This window comes from Herpailurus yagouaroundi, unplaced genomic scaffold (assembly GCF_014898765.1).
Source record: "Herpailurus yagouaroundi ecotype Mexico unplaced genomic scaffold, PumYag 430, whole genome shotgun sequence".
Lineage (NCBI taxonomy): Eukaryota > Metazoa > Chordata > Mammalia > Carnivora > Felidae > Herpailurus > Herpailurus yagouaroundi.
In genome coordinates this window covers 80825-97969 of record NW_024412647.1, presented here as the reverse complement: position 1 = coordinate 97969, position 17145 = coordinate 80825, and the positions used below count along the sequence as shown (strand labels likewise).

The window sequence follows — 17145 nt, the reverse complement described above, 5'->3', positions numbered from 1 at the left end:
GGAAGGAAGGAAGGAAGGAAGGAAGGAAGGAAGGAAGGAAGGAAGGAAAAATGAAAAAGAAAGAAAAGAAAAGAAAAGAAAAGAAAAGAAAAAAAAAAGAAAGAAAGAAAGAAAGAAAGAAAAAGAAAATTACAGACCATTATCCCTGATGAACATGGATGCAAAAATCCTCAACAAAATATTAGCAAACCGGGGCGCCTGGGTGGCTTAGTCAGTTAAGTGTCTGACTTCAGTTTAGGTCTCGATCTCACAGCTCGTGGGTTCAAGCCCCACGTTGGGCTCTGTGCTGACAGCTTAGAGCCTGGAGCCTGCTTTGGATTCTGTGTCTCCCTCTCTCTCTACTCCTTCCCCATTCACGTTTTGTCTGTCTGTCTGTCTCTCTCTCAAAAACAAATAAACATTTAAAAAAATTTTTTTTAATATTAGCAAACCAAATTCAACAATACATTAAAGAAATAGTTCACCACAATCAAGTGGGATTTATTCCAGAAATGCAAGCATGGCTCAATATACACAAATCAATGAGTGTGATACTCCACATTAACAAAATGAAGAATAAAAATCATATGATCTTCTCAATAGATGCAGAAAAAGCACTTGGTAAAATTCAGCATCTATTCATGAGAAAAATTCTGAACAAAGTGGGTATAGAGAGAACATATCTCAAAAACACAATAAAGGCCATATACAAGAAAACACAGCTTAACATCATACTCAATGATGAAAAGCTGGAAGTTCTTTCTCCTTAGATCAGGAACAAGACAAGGATGTCCACTCACCACGTTTATTCATTATAGTACTGGAAGTCCTAGCCATAGCAATCAGAAGAAAAAATGAAAGGCATCCAAATTAGTAAGGAAAAAGTAATACTGTCACTACTTGCAGATGACATGATACTATATGTAGAAAATCCTAAAGGCTCCGCCAAAAAACTATTAGAACTAATAAATGAATTCAATGAAGTTGTAGAAAACAAAATCAACATAGAGAAATCTGCTGTAATACAACTACCGAAAGAGCAGAGAGGGAAATTAAGAAAACAATCCCATTTACAATTGTATCAAAAAGAATAAAATACAGTACTTAGAAATAAATTATCCAAAGAGGTAAAATACCTACTCTGAAAAATATAAGACATTGATTAAAGAAATCAAAGACAACACAAATGGAAATACATACCATGCTCACAGATTGAAAGAATTAATATTGTTAAAATGTTCATACCACCCAAAGCAACCTACAGATTCAATGACATCTCTTTCAAAATACCACAAGTATCTTTCACAGAACTAGAACCAAAAAAAATCCTAAAATTTGTATGGAACCACAAACAGACGCCAAGTAATCAAAGCAATATTAAGGGAAAAAAAAAAAAAAAACAAACAAACAAAGCTAAAAGTATCACACTCCCAGATTTAAAAAATTGAGATATAATTGACATATAACATTATATTCGTATCAGTTGCATATGATTCAATATATGTATGTATTAAAACATGATCACAACCATAAGTCTAGTTTACACTGCATCACCATATATAGTTATAATATTTTTCTTGCAATGAAAACTTTTAAGGTATACTCTCTTAACAACTTTCAAATATATAATACAGCATTATCAACTATAATCACCATATTATACATACTTTGCATACCCAGGACTCATTCATTTTATAACTGGAAGATTGTACCTCTTGGCCCCCTTCACCCTTTTGTCCATCCCCCACCCCACCCCCACCTTTGGCAACCACCAATCTGTTCTTTGTATCTATGAGTTCAGTTCTTTGTTTTTTAATTTCCACATGTAAGTGAGATCATAAATACCTGTCTTTCTCTATCTTAATTCATTTAACCTAATGCCCTCAGGGTCCATCCATGTTGCTGCATATGGCAGGATTTCCTTCTTTTTTATAGCTGAATAATATTCTATTATGTATATACCAGACATTCTTTATCCATCCATCCATCACTGGATACTTGGTCATTTCCATATTTTGGCTACTATATTGCTGCAATGAACATAATGGCATAGATCTTTTGGAGTTAGTATTTTCCCTTGGATAAACACACAGAAGTGGGATTGCTGGATCATTAAATTTTATAGAACCTGGAATAGGATGGGCACTGCAAAAAGAGCCTAAAGCAACTCATAATGAGCACTAGGGACACAATTCCTGAAATACATATTCTCTAACCACATGATTGAATGTAGCCTCAAGTTACTTTCCCTCCTATTACCTGCTTATCTCTTTCTTAGCACTTAAAAAAATCTGAAGTTATTTTGCCTATTCAAGCATTTACAAATTTGTGGTCTGCTTCCTTCACCTAGAATGTAAACTCCACAAAGGAGTCTTATTCATCCATCAACCCACAGCACCAGAACATTTCCAGGCATACTGAAAAACCTCAATAAATATTTGTGGAATAGATGCTGGGATTTTAAACATATCTTTGCTAAGCCTCTGCTCCATGGTACTTATATGATCTAGTTCACTTAAAGGCACATTATCATGATGGGTAGGAGAGGAGAGATAGTCAACAAAGAGAAGGTCCCTAGACAGGACTGAGCAGTATGAATACACTGGAGATACACCCTAGACTGGGTAATTGGAATGTATCAATACGGCTTAAGAAGAATTTTTCCATAAAATTGTGAGGGCAGAAGTGAGACTAAATAATAAGTGCATGGGATGCACTCATCAGTTTATGTCATCAACAAATATTTATTGAGCCAGAAGTGCTAAATTTCAAGTTTCCTTCCTATTTTTCTTTAAGGAATCTATCATTAAAAAGAAAATGAGGAAGCTAAAAGCTTGTGGAAGAGGCAGGATCCAATTTTCATTTAAATGGAATGGGAAGAATGGTTTTCTTGTCCAAAGCAAAGCAACCATGAATGTAAGATACTCAAGATATTGTACACTCCAGATATAAAAATCAAGACCGAAACAGAGATAAGTATGAGCAGGATTTAGAGGACAGAAATTTTTTATGTCAACTTTATTGAGAAATAATTTGTGCACAATAAAATGCATCCTTCCATATTTTGATGAATTTTACCAGCTTGAAACCACTGAAACCTTGAAACCATTCCTACAATCAATGCACAAAACATTTTCATCCTCCTAAGATTCTCAGTGCTCCTTTGCAGTCCATCCCTCCCTCTGTCCCACCCCTAGGAAACCACTGATTTTAGTTACTATAAATTATTACGATATATAGATATATATTTTATATATTTTTATATTTTTTTATATTTATATTTATGTATAATACATTATGTATTATATATATATATGAAATAATACATTATGTATTATTTTGTTGATGGCTTCTTTTGCCCAGCCTGATTTTTTTTTTTACTTTTTCAAGTTTATTTATTTATTTATGTTTAAGGTTTTTTTTTCTGAGAGAGAGAGAGAAAGAGAGACAGAGCACACAAGCAGGGCAGGGACAGAGAGACAGAGAGAGAGAGAGAGAATCCCAAGCAGGCTCTATAATACCAGTATAGAGCCCGATGTGGGGCTTGAACCCACTAACCATAAGATCATGACCTGAGCCAAAGTCGAGAGCTGGATACTTAATCAACTGAGCCACTCAGGCAACCCTATTTATTTATCTTGAGAGAGAGAGAGAAAACAAACGAGTGGGGGAGGGGCAGAAAAAGAGGGAGAGAGAAATTTAAGTAGGCTCTGCACTGACTGAATGGAGCACAACACAGGGCTTGATCTTATGAACTATGAGATCAGGACATGAGCCAGAATCAAGAGTCAGGCACGTAACAGACTGAGCAACCCAGGCACCCCCCCACCAGCATAATTTTTAAATTCAATCATGTTGTTGCAAGTGTAAGTAATTATTCAATTGTATTGTTGAGTAGCATTTCATTGCATATCATATTGTGTTTCTCTATTTACCTACTGACTGACATTTTAGGGTATTTCCAGTTTGGGGCTATTATGAAAAAAGCTGCTATGAACTCTATACAAAAATCTTTGTATGAACATAGATTTTTACTTCTCTTAAATGCATACCTATGAAATTTCATTGTTGTGTGGCAGGTGCATATGTAACCTCTTATGAAATTTCCAAACAATTTTCTAAAATAGTTACCACCAACAGTAATGAGAATTCTAGTTGCTCTATATTTTCCTTGACACTTGATATTGTCAGTCTTTTTAATTTTAACCATTCTAATGCGGAGTACTCTTATTGCGGTTTTAGTTTGCCTTTCCTTGATGACTGATGTTGAGCAATTTTTCATTTACTTATTGAACATTAAATATATTATTTTGTTAACTGTTCAAGCTTTTTGCCCATCTTAATTACATTCTCTTACATACTGTTGAGCTAAAAGAGTCTTTATATAATCTGGATACCAGTCCATTGTCATACATATACATTGCAAACATTTTCTTCCATTCTTTGGTTTGCTTTTTTTCCATTTTTAAATTGAGGTATAATTGACATGACATTATAGCCTTTTAATTTTCTTTTAATCTTTAATTTTTCTTGATCCTTTTAAGGTGTTCTGAAATTCAGTTTGCTAATATCTTGTTGAAAATTTTTGCATCTATATTCATCAAAGATATTGGTCTATAGTATTCTTGTAGTGCCTTTATCTGGCTTTGGTATCAGAATAATGCTGACCTCATAAAATCAGGTGGAGAGTATTCCTTCCTTTACATTTTTTTTGGAAGAGTCTGAAAAGGTGTTAATTCTTCTTTAAATGTATGGTAGAATTTACCAGTCAAGACATTTGGTCCTGGGGTGTACTGTGTCTAGAGAGTTTGGTTATCAATACAATCTCCGTACTCATTATTTGTGTGTTCAGAATTTTCTATTTCTCATTTATTTAGTCTTGGTGGTTGCTATGTTTTTAAGAATATATTCATTTCTTCTCAGGTATCCAATTCATTGGCATATAAGTGTTCATCATAATCTCTTACGGTTCTTTGCATTACTGTGGTGTTAGGCTTAATGACTCCTTTTTTATTTCTGATTTTATTTACTTGAGTCTTTTTTTTCTTAGTTTAACTAAAGGCTTGTCGATTTTGTCTTTTTCATAAAACCAGCTGTTCATTTGATTGATTCTTCTACTATTTTTCTGCTATTTCATTTATTTCCACTCTGATCTTGTTATTTCCCTGCTTCTACTAATTTGGGGCTTTGTTTATTCTTTTTCTAGTCCTTGAGGGGTAAAGGCAGGGTTTTTGTTTGAGATTTTCATATTTCCTTAATATACCTATTTATAGCTATAAACCTTCCTCTCATAACTACTTTTGAAGCATTCCATAGGTTATGGTATGTTGTGTTCCTCTTCGATTCATTTTTGAGATATTTCTCTATTTCCCTTTCAATTTTTCTTTGACTCATCAGTTGTTCAGGAGTGGGTTGGTTGATTTCCATATATGGAAATTTCCAACTCTCCTCTTATTGATTTCTAGTACCATACCATTGTGGTCAGAAAAGATACTGGATATAATTTTAATCTTAAATTTCCCAAGACTTGTTTTGTGTCCTATCATATGATGTATCCTGTTCCATGTGCTCTTGAAAGGAATATGTTCTGCTGCTGTTGCATAGAATGTTCTGTAAATGTTTGTTTGGTCCATTTGGTCTAATGTGTATTTCAAACCCACTGTTTCCTGGTGGATTTTCTGTCTGGATAATCTACCCATTGCTGAAAGTGGGGTACTGATGTCCCATTATTATTGCATTATTGTCTATTTCTGCCTTCAGATATGTTAGTATTGGCTTAATATATTTAGGTGCTCTGAGGTTGGGTGCTTATCTTTTTATGACTGTTATATATTCTTGATGAACAGACACTTTTATCATTATATATTGACCTTCTTTGTCTCTTGTTACCATTTTTTGTTTAAAGTCTATTTTGTCTGATATTAGTAAAGCTACCCCCACGTTCTTTTGGTTTCCACTTGCATGGAGTATCTTTTTCCATCTCTTCACTTTGAACCTATGTGTCTCCTTAAAGCTGAAGTGAATCTCTTGTAGGCATCATATAGTTGGGTCTTGTTGTTTAATCCATCTAGCCAATCTGTGCCTTTTGATTGGTGAGTTCAATGCATTTACATTAGGAATGTTACTGATATGTAAGGATCTACTAATGCCATCTTATTAATTGCTTTCTGTTTGCCTTATATTTCTATTGTTTCTTTTTCCTTCTGTTTCCGAGTACTTTGTAAATTTGTTGTTTTCTGTTGTTTCCCCTTTAATCTTTTGCGAATCTACCCTATGTTTCTGATTTGTGGTTATCATGAGGCTTATACATCTCATAAATAAAAGTCTTTTATGTTGGTTGCAATTTAGTTTTCATTGCCTACAAAGGGTCTCCCCTTTTGCTTCCTCCTTTTACATTTTTAATACCATAATTTACCTCTATTTATATTATATATTATTATAATAGCTATAGTTACTTTTAATATTCTTTTAACTCTTATAGCATTCAGAGGTAAACACATTATGTTAGAGAATTAGAGTTTCTAAATATTTATCTTTACCAGTATGTTGTATTTTTTATAAGTTTTCATGCCACTAATTAGCATTTTATTTCAGCTTGAGGAACTCCTTTCAGTATTTCTTGCAAGGCAGGGCTAGTGGTGATGAATTCCCTCATTGCTGGTTGTCTGGGAAAGCCTTTATTTCTCCTTCATATAGAAAGGTTAACTGCGAGATAGAGTATTCTGTTTTATTTTTTTAATATTTTTAATATTTATTTATATTTTGGAAGACCACAAGTGGGGGAGAGACAGAAAGAGGGAGACAGAAGATCTGAAGCAGGCTCTGTGCTGACAGGCTGACAGCAGCGAGCCTGATATGGGGATCGATTTCATGAACCACGAGATCATGACCTGGGCCAAAGTTGGACACTCAACTTTGAGCCACTAGGTGCCCCAAGAATTCTTTTTTTTTTTATTTATTTAAATTAAAGTTAGTTAACATACAGTGTAGTATTGGTTTCAGAAGTAGAATCCAGTGATTCCTCTCTTACATAGAACACCTAGAGCACATCCCAACTAGTGCCCTGCTAATGCCCATCACCCACTTAGCCCATTCCCCCCACCCATCTCCCTTCCAGCAACCCTCAGTTTGTTCTCTGCATTTAAGACTCTCTTATGGTTTGCCTCCCTCTCTGTTTTTATCTTATATTTCCTTCCCTTCCCCTATGTTCATCTGTTTTCTTTCTTAAATTCTACATATGAGGGAAATCATACAATATTTGTCTTTCTCTGACTTATTTTGATCAACATAATGCACTCTAATTCCATGCATGATGTCGCAGATGACAAGATTTCATTCTTTTTGATCGTCAAGGAAAATTCCATTGTGTGTGTGTGTGTATATGTATATATATGTACACACACACACACACACACACATATGTATATATATCTCATATCTTCTTTACCCATTCATCAGTTGATGGACATTTGGACTCTTTCCATAATTTGCTATAATTGATAGCACTGCTATCAACATTGGGGTGCATGTGTCCCTCCAAATCAGCATATTTGTATCCTTTTGATAAATACCTAGCAGTGCAATCACTTGGTTGTAAGGTAGTTCCACTTTTAATTTTTTGAGGAAGCTCCATAATGTTTTCCAGAGTGGCTGCACCAGTTTGCATTCCCACCAATAGTGCAAAAGTGTTCCCTTTTCTCCACATCCTCGCCAACATCTGTTGTTTCCTGAGTTGTTAATCTAGCCAATCTGGCAGGTGTGAGGTGGTATCTCATTGTAGTCTTAATTTGTATTTCCCTGATGATGAGTGATGTTGAGCATCTTTTCATGCGTCTGTTAGCCATTTGGATGTCTTCTTTGGCAAAGTGTCTATTCATTTCTTCTGCCCATTTCTCCACTAGATCATTTGTTTTTTGGGTGTTCAGTTTGACAAGTTCTTTATAGATTTTGAATACTAACCCTTTATCTGATATGTCATTTGCAAGTATTTTCTCCCATTCCACTGGTTGCCTTTTAGTTTTGTTGATTGTTTCCTTCGTTACACAGAAGTCTGTGTCTTGATGAGGTTCCAATAGTTCATTTTTTCTTTTCTTTCTCTTGCCTCCAGAGACATGTCTAATAAGAAGTTGCTGCAGCTGAGGTCAAAGAGGTTGCTGCCTGTTTTCTCCTCTAAGATTTTGGTGGTTTCCTATCTCATATTTAGGTCTTTCATCCATTTTGAGTTTATTTTTGTGCATGGTATAAGAAAGTGATCCTGTTTCACTCTTCTGCATGGTGCTGTCCAGTTTTCCCAGCACCATTTGCCGAAGAGACTTTTCCATTGGATATTCTTTCCCGCTCTGTTGAAGATTAGTTGGCCATACATTTGTGGGTCCATTTCTGGGTTCTCTATTTTGCTCCACTGCTCTATGTGTCTATTTCTGTGCCAATACCATACTGCCACTCTTGATGATTACAGCTGAACTGTAATGCCTCCAGCTTTGGTTTTCTTTTTTGACACTACTTTGGCTAATGAGGGTCTTTTCTGGTTCCATACAAAGTTCAGAATTGTTTGTTCTAGTCCTGTGAAGAATGCTGGTGTTGTTCTGATAGGGATTGCATTGAATGTGTACATTGCTTTGGGTAATATATACATTTTAACAATATTTGTTCTTCTACTACTGCATGAGCATGGAATGTTTTTTCCACTTCTTTGTGTCTTCTTCAAGTTCTTTCATATGCTTTCTATAGTTTCCAGTGTACAGATCTCTTACCTCTCTGATTACGTTTATTCCTAGGTATTTAATGGGTCTTGGTGCAACTGTAAATAGGATTGAATCCTTAACTTCTCTTTCTGCTGCTTCATTATTGGCATATAGAAATGTAACCAATTTCTGTATTTTGATTTTATGTTCTGCCACTAGCTGAATTCATGTATCAGCTCCAGCAGTTTTTTGATGGAGTCTTTTGGGTTTTCCACACAGAGTATGTCATTTGAGAAGAGTGAAACTTTGACCTCTTCCTTGCCAATTTGGATGCCATTTATTTCTTTTTGTTGTCTCATTGCTGAGGCTAGGACTTCTAGTACTATGTTAAACAACAGTGGTGAGAGTGGACACTCCTGACCTTAGGAGGAAAGCTCAGTTTTTCCCCATTGAAGATGATATTAGCTGTGGGTCTTTTGTATATGGCCTTTATGATCTCGAGGTATGATCCTTCTATCCCGAATTTCTTGAGGATTTTTACCAAGAAAGGATGCTGTATTTTTGTCAAATGCTTTTTCTGCATCTATTGAAAGGATCATATGGTTCTTATCCTTTCTTTTATTTATGTGTATCATGTTAATTTGCAAATATTGAACCAGTCCTGCATCCCAGAGTAAATCCCACTTAATCATGGTGAAGAATTCTTTTAGTGCACTGTTGAATTCAATTTGCTAGTATCTTGATGAGGATTTTTGCATCCAGGTTCATCAGGGATTTGGCCTGTAATTCTCTTTTTTAGTGAGGTCTTTGGTTTTGGAATCAAGGTAAGGCTGGCTTCACAGAATGAGTTTGGAAGCTTTCCTTCCATTTCTGTTTTTTGGAACACTTTGAGAAGAATAGGTATTAAACTGTTCTTTAAATGTCTGGTAGGATTTCCCTGGGAAGCCATCTGGTCCATAACTCTTATTTTGGGGGCCACTTAGAGTATTCTTGATTAACAATTTTTTTCTTCCAACACTTCACATAGGTCATTCCAGTCTCTCCTGGCCGGTAGGGTTTCTTCTGAGAAATGCACTAATAGCCTAATGGGGGTTCCTTTGTAGACTACCATCATTTTTTCACTGGATTTTAGGAGTTTCTCTTTATCTTGATTTTTGACAGTTTCATTATAATGTGTCTTGGAGGTCTTTTTGCACTGAGATAATAGAGTGATCTCTTGGCTTCATAAACTTGGATGTCCAATTCTCTCCTCAGGTGTGGGGAGTTCTTGGCTATTATTCATTTAAATAAACTTTCTGCAACTTTCCCTCTTCTCCTTCTGGAATCCTTATTATTCTGATTTTTTTTCTTTTTATAAAATCCTATGCATCATGCAGATTTCACTCTTTTCTCAATCTTTTTTCTTTAATCTCCACTAATTGGGTTATTTAATTTTCTTGTCCCCTAACTCACTTATTCTGTCTTTCACTTGTTCTACTATTGTGTACATGCTCTCTATTGCATTTTCCATTTCATTCATTAAGTTCCTCAGCTCTACTCTCTAGTCTGCTGAGGATGTATCACCAGACCATCTCATCCACCAGGGAAGTAAAGCACGAGCACACGTATTAGGACCTGAAAGATGGTGAACTATGTCTTGGAATGGTGAAGCCAAAGGAAACTTGGTGAAGGTCTGTAAAGGTCCTGATGTGCAAATTGGTTATCTGACCTGTGTATAGGGGCAAAAGACTAATCGAACCATTTAGTAACTGGTTTCCTCCAAAGTTTCCCTCAGGATAGCTGGCATGCTCACACACAACCTACAAGTTTTATCTAGTAAAGTGAATGACTAGGGTCTTCAACCACAACTATTTCAACCTACTCTCAAACTTCAAATGGCTAAGAAGCCTGCCTTGATAGCATGGAGCCAGGAGTGGAATGCAAGTGCCTAGTGGGCTACTTTTGGTAAGCAGAAGTAGTGCTACAAGATGAATCAAATGCTTGGTTAAGGTACCCAATGCCAAACCTCATTAGACCCCAGAAAAGATATTGGTTGATATAAACAGGATAATGTCAATGGAAGTTGGAACCCACTAAGAAGTATGTAAACACCCACTTGCTGAATGACCTAGCCCTGAAAATGTTGGGAGTGATAGGCCCATACACAACCATGGCTGGCATTTGGTGATGCATGCAAGAAGGATGGAAGCAAGTGGGGGGCAGGGAACATGGGTTCCCCCCAGGGCCACCACAGCCACTATGCCACAATGAGTAGGAAGGCCACTGTGGTGAGACTTGAAGCCTTGGGCAATGGGCCCAGGTGGAGCTGCCACTGGTGCAGATCTTGGTGATAGTAGCAAATATTCAAATGAGAACTTTGAGGGCTGGGGGCACCTGCATGACTCATTGGTTGAGCTTCCAGCTCTTGATCTCAGCTCAGGTCATGATTTCATGGTTCGTGGGATCAAGCCCCATGTTGGGCTCTGAGCTGACAGTACGGAGCCTGCTTGTAATTCTCTCTCTCTCTGCCCCTCCCCTGCTCTCATGTATGCACATGCAAGCATGCTCTCTCCCTCTCTTTCAAAATAAATAAATTTTTTAAAAACTTAAAAAAAAAAAACTTTGAAGGCTGAAGTAGAGAAAGGTTCCATGTCAACAGCAATTGAACATGGGTCAGTTGGTCCTGAGAGATGGGCAAGCGCCATTGTGAAAGAACAGGCAATTGCCTCCATTGTCTTCGGCCAATCAAAAGGGAGTCGATTCATATTTTTAAAAAATTCACCTAGAGGAGGATGGGGGCACAAGAAATACCCAAGAAACCAATCTGAAGGTTGACAGAACAAACTCCATACCTAAAGGGGGAGAAGAAGCCACATCAAAGAAGGTAGGGAGTGTGGAGACGTGGTTCAGGGGAGAAAAAGATCACAGGTGCTGTGGAGAGTAGGGAGCCATGGTTGTGGAGAAGAGTGAGAGAGGTCAGAACACACAAGGGAACACAAAAAGACAAGATTTCCACAAAGCCATAGGGTGAGAAAATGACAGGGGCTGCTTTGTATATGTTCTTGCAACCAGTGAGTCTTAAAGCCTGAAGTTTTAAAGGTCAGCAGGCTGGACTGGGATAGAACCCTGAGGGCACTGCCCTGCTCCTGAAGAAAGGTCAGGCAAACAACCTAGGGGAAATGGCCTGGAAACAGTGACCTGAAGAATGCCTGGGGCACACAAGGAGGGAGATTATTTTCTCTCCTTGGGGCACATCCCTAAAGGCAACATTCATGAAGAAGCCTCTACAGGGACAAAGGAGCTGGCTGGCACCATTTCCCTCCTCCACCCCTCAGCATAAGCACAGAGCCACCTGCTGGCAGCACAGCACAGACACTGGGGCCTAACTTTCTTACACCAAGCCCCAAACACCTGTGCTCTGGCATGACTGACTTTCTTGGTCAAGCTTGCCTCAGTCCCAGTGCAGCAGGCCCCTCCCCAAGACTAGTACAAACCCCTGTCCATGCCACTCCCTAAAGCCTGAAATTTTAAAAGTTATCAGGCTGGGCTAGAGCTCAGAGGGCACTGTCCTGCTCCTGGAGAGAAGGCAGGTAAACAACATAGGGGCACACAGTGTGGAAACAGTGATTTGAAAAATGCACACGGGGAATTATTCCTTCTTCTCAGAGTGCTTCCCTAAGAGGCAGCATTCATGGAGAAGCCTCTAAGAGGACAAAGAAACTGGCTGGAACCATTTCCCTTCCCCACCCCTCAGCACAAACAAAAAGCTACCCTGGGTAGCAGCCCAGCACTGACACTAGCTGCCTAACTTGCTTACATCTCGTCCCACACAACTGTGGTCTGGCGGGACTGCCCTTCTCAATCAAGCTTGACTCAGTCCCAGCACAGTGGGTCCCTACCCCAGAAGACCAGCAGAAACCCCTACCAACACATCTCCTGACCACAGAGTTCTGCAGGGTCTCAGTTCTAGTGGAAGTAGTATCAGGTCTCATTTAACAAGCAGACCAGACCCCACCTAGTTAAAACTCGCCACATTCTGACCAAGGAGCAAACATTTTCCTAATCGGGGTAAGGAAACAGACATCCACATCCAGGAGACACAGGGAACTCCTTAAAATCAACAAAACTGGCCAACATCAAGACATATTGTAATTAAATTTGAAAAATAGAGTGATAAAGAAAAAATCCCAAACGCAGCAAGACAAAAGAAGCCCTTAATTCACAAGGGGAAATCCATAAGGCCAGCTGCAGATTTCTCAACAGAAACTTAACAAGCCAAAAGGTAGTGGTATGATATATTCAAAGTGCTGAATGGTAAAAATCTTCAGCCAAGAATACACTATCCAGCAACACTATCATCAAAACAGAAGAAGAGATAAAGAGTTTCCCAGACCAACAAACACTAAAGGAGTTCATGACCCCTAAACCAGCCCTACAAGAAATATTAAAAAGGACTCTTTAGTGCAAAGGAGAGACCAAAACTGACAAAGACAGCAAAGGAAGAGAGAAAATACCCAGAAACAATTACAAAGCAAGTAATAAAACTGCACTAAATGCATATCTATCAGTAATTACTCTAAATGAAAATGGACTAAACTCTCTAATCAAAAGATATAGGATGTCAAAATGGAAATAAATAAATAAATAAATAAATAAATAAATAAATAAATAAATAAAAAGGAAGACTCCTCTTTACACTGCCTACAAGAGACTCATTTTAGACCTAAAGACACCTGCAGCTTGTAAGTAAAGGGATGAAGAAACATTCATAACACAAATGGATGTCAAAAAAAGAAAAAAAAAAGCCAGAGTAGCAATACTTACTTATGTAAGGAAAACTAGTTTTTTGTTTTTTTTTTTTTTAATTTTTTTTTCAACGTTTATTTATTTTTGGGACAGAGAGAGACAGAGCATGAACGGGGGAGGGGCAGAGAGAGAGGGAGACACAGAATCAGAAACAGGCTCCAGGCTCTGAGCCATCAGCCCAGGGCCTGACGCGGGGCTCGGACTCACGGACCGCGAGATCGTGACCTGGCTGAAGTCGGACGCTTAACCGACTGCGCCACCCAGGCGCCCCAGGAAAACTAGTTTTAAAACAAAGACTATAACAAGAGATAAAGAAAGGCACTTTATTATGACTAAGAAAACAATTCAACAAGAAGGTATAACAATAGAATGTTTATGCCCCCAACATGAAGCACACAAATACATCGAAAAATTAATAATACACATAAAGAAACTCATTGACAATAATACAATAGTAGGGGACTTTAACACCCCACTTACATCGGTGGATATATCATCTAAGCAGAAAAACACTAAGGAAACAATGGCTTTGAATGACACACTGGACCAGAAGGACTTAACAGATATATTCAGAACATTCTATCTTCAAACAGCAGAATACACATTCTTTTCAAGTGCACACAGGACAGTCTCCAGAATACATCACATACTAGGTCACAAATCAGGCCTCAACACATACAAAAAGACTGAAATCATACCATACCGAAACCAGATAAAGACTCCACCAAGAAAGACACCAGGCCAATATCCTTGATGAACATGGATGCGAACACTGTCAATAAAATACTAGCAAAACAAATCCAACAGTATATTAAACGAATCATTCACCATGATCAACTGGGACTTATTCCTGGGTTGCAAGGGTAGTTCAACATTCACAAATCAATCAATGTGATACACCATGTTAATTCAAGGAGTGACAAGAACCATATGGTCCTTCCAATAGATGCAGAAAAAGCATTTGACAAAATACAGCATCCATTCATGATAAAAACTGTCAACAAAGTAGGGTTACAAGAAGCATACCTCAACATAGTAAAGTCTATACATGAAAAACCCACAGCTAATATCATCCTTAATTGGGAAAAACTGAGAGCTTTTTCCTACCATCAAGAATAAGACAGGGATATCAACTGTCACCACTTTCATTCAACATAGTACTAGAAGTCCCAGCCTCAGCAATCAGAAAAAAAATCAAAAACATCAAAACTGGCAAGGAAGAAGTAAAACTTTCACTATTTGCAGATGGCATGATGCTCTATACAGAAAACCTGAAAGACCCCACCAAAAAGTTACTAGAATTGATACATGAATTCAATGAACTTGCAGACGACAAAATCAGTGTAAAGAAATCTGTTGCATTTCTATACACCAATAATGAGGCAGCAGAAAGAGAAATTAAGGAATCAACCCTATTTACAACTGCACCATAAACCATAAGATACCTAGGAATAAGCCTAACTAAAGAGGTAGAAGATCTGTACTTTGAAAACTGTAAGATACACTGATGAAAGAAACTGAAGAGGTCACAAAGATATGGAAAACCGTTCCATGTTCATATGGATTGAAAGAACAAATACTGTTAAAATGTCTGTGTTACCCAAAGCAATGTACACATTTAACGCAACCCCTATCAAAATACTACTAGCATTTTTCAAAGAGCTAGAACAAACAATCCTACAATTTGTATGGAACCATGAAAGACTGTGAATGGCCAAAGCAACCTTGAAAAAGAAAAGCAAGGCTGGAGGCATCACAATTCCAGACCTCAAGTCATATTACAAAATGCAGTTTTCAAGACTGGTACCAAAATAGACACCTAGACCAACAGAACAGAATAGAACACTCAGAAATGAACCCACACTCTATAGTCAATTAATCTTCGACAAAGCAGGAAAGAATATCCAATGGGAAAAGGACAGTCTCTTCAACAAGTGGTGTTGGGAAAACTGGACAGCAACTTGCAAAAGAATGAAATTGGACCACTTTCTTACACCATACACAAAAATAAATTCAAAATGGATGAAACAACCTGATGTGACACATGAAACCATTCAAATCCTAAAGGAGAACACAGGCAGTAATCTCTTTGACATTGGCCATAGCAACTTCCTACTAGATATGTCTCCTTAGGCAAGGGAAACAAAAGCAAAAATAAACTATTGAGACTTCACGAAGATAAAAAGCTTCTGCACAGCAAAGGAAATAAATCTAAAAGACAACCTACGGAATGGGGGAAGATATATTTGCAAATGATTTATCTGATAAAGGGTTAGTATCCAAAATATATGAAGAACCTATAAAACTCAACACTCAACAAATGAATAATCAAATTTAGGGTCGCATGGCTATATCAGTCGGTAGAGCCTGTGATGCTTGATCTCGGGGTTGTGAGCTTGAGCTCCATGTTGGGTGCAGATCACTTTAAAAAATAAAACAATATTTTAAAAATGAATAATCAAATTTAAAAATGGGCAGAAGACATGAAGACATTTTTCCAAAGAAGACACACAGACAGCCAACAGACACATGAAAAGATGCTCAACATAACTCATCATCAGGGAAATACAAATCAAAACCACAATGAGATACCACCACCTCATACCTGTCAGAATGGCTAACATCAAAAACACAAGAAATAACAAGTATTGACGAGGATGTGGAGAAAGGGGAACCCTCTTGTACTATCCGTAGAAATGCGAATGGTACAGCCACTCTGGGGAACAGTACGGAGTTTCCTCAAAAAGGTAAAAATAGAACTATCCTACGATCTAGCAATTGCACTAGGTATTTACACAAAAGATACAACACGCTAATTCAAAGGGATAAAAGCACCCCTATGTGTATCGCAGCATTATCTACAACAGGCAAATTATGGAAGGAGCTCAAATGTCCATTGACTGACAAATGGATAAAGAAAATGTGGTATATATATACAACACAATATTAGTCAACCATAAAAATGAATGAAATCTTGCCAATTGCAAGGATGGTGATGTAACTAGAGAGTATAATGCTAAGTAAAATAAGTCAGAGAAAGACAAATACCATATGATTTCATTCATATGTGGAATTTAAGAAACAAAACAAAGGAGCATAGAGCAAAAAGGAGAGAGGCAAACAAAGAAACAGATTCTTAATTATAGAGAACAAACTGATGGCCATCAGAGGAGATGGGTGTGGGAATGGGTTAAATAGTTGATGGGGATTAAGTAACTTGTTGGGACGAGCACCAGGTGATGTATGTAAGTGCTGAATCACTAAATTGTACATCTGAAACTAATATTACACTGTATATTAACTGAAATTTAAATAAAAATTTAAAAAATAAAATTGAGGGGAAAATAAATAAAAATAATATTGAATGTTTATTACTCATCTGTTTCTTAATCTTATAAATTACAGCTTATAACTTTATTAATTTCAGTAATTTGTAGATTTTTCTTTAATTTTTCTTTAATTTTTTTTCAACGTTTTTTATTTATTTTTGGGACAGAGAGAGACAGAGCATGAACAGGGGAGGGGCAGAGAGAGAGGGAAACACAGAATCGGAAACAGGCTCCAGGCTCCAAGCCATCAGCCCAGAGCCTGACGCGGGGCTCGAACTCACGGACCGTGAGATCGTGACCTGGCTGAAGTCGGACGCTTAACCGACTGCGCCACCCAGGCGCCCCTATATCATTTTTCAAATAAACAC

The 17145-nt window shown here is 37.5% G+C and overlaps 1 protein-coding gene across 2 annotated transcripts in view; it reads left to right on the top strand.

Annotated features, from left to right (window-relative positions):
• The window catches only part of LOC121022710 (interferon-induced very large GTPase 1-like), a 60379-nt gene that overhangs the window by 31312 nt on the left and 11922 nt on the right, over positions 1 to 17145 (top strand). Inside the window, exon 1 of one of the 2 annotated variants that reach the window (XM_040464112.1) lies at positions 8140 to 8182. The exons of the other annotated variant lie outside the window; for it this stretch is intronic. The gene's annotated coding sequence lies outside the window, so the exon portion shown is untranslated. Of the gene's footprint in view, positions 1 to 8139; positions 8183 to 17145 lie in introns of those variants that run through there. 2 annotated transcript variants of the gene reach the window in all.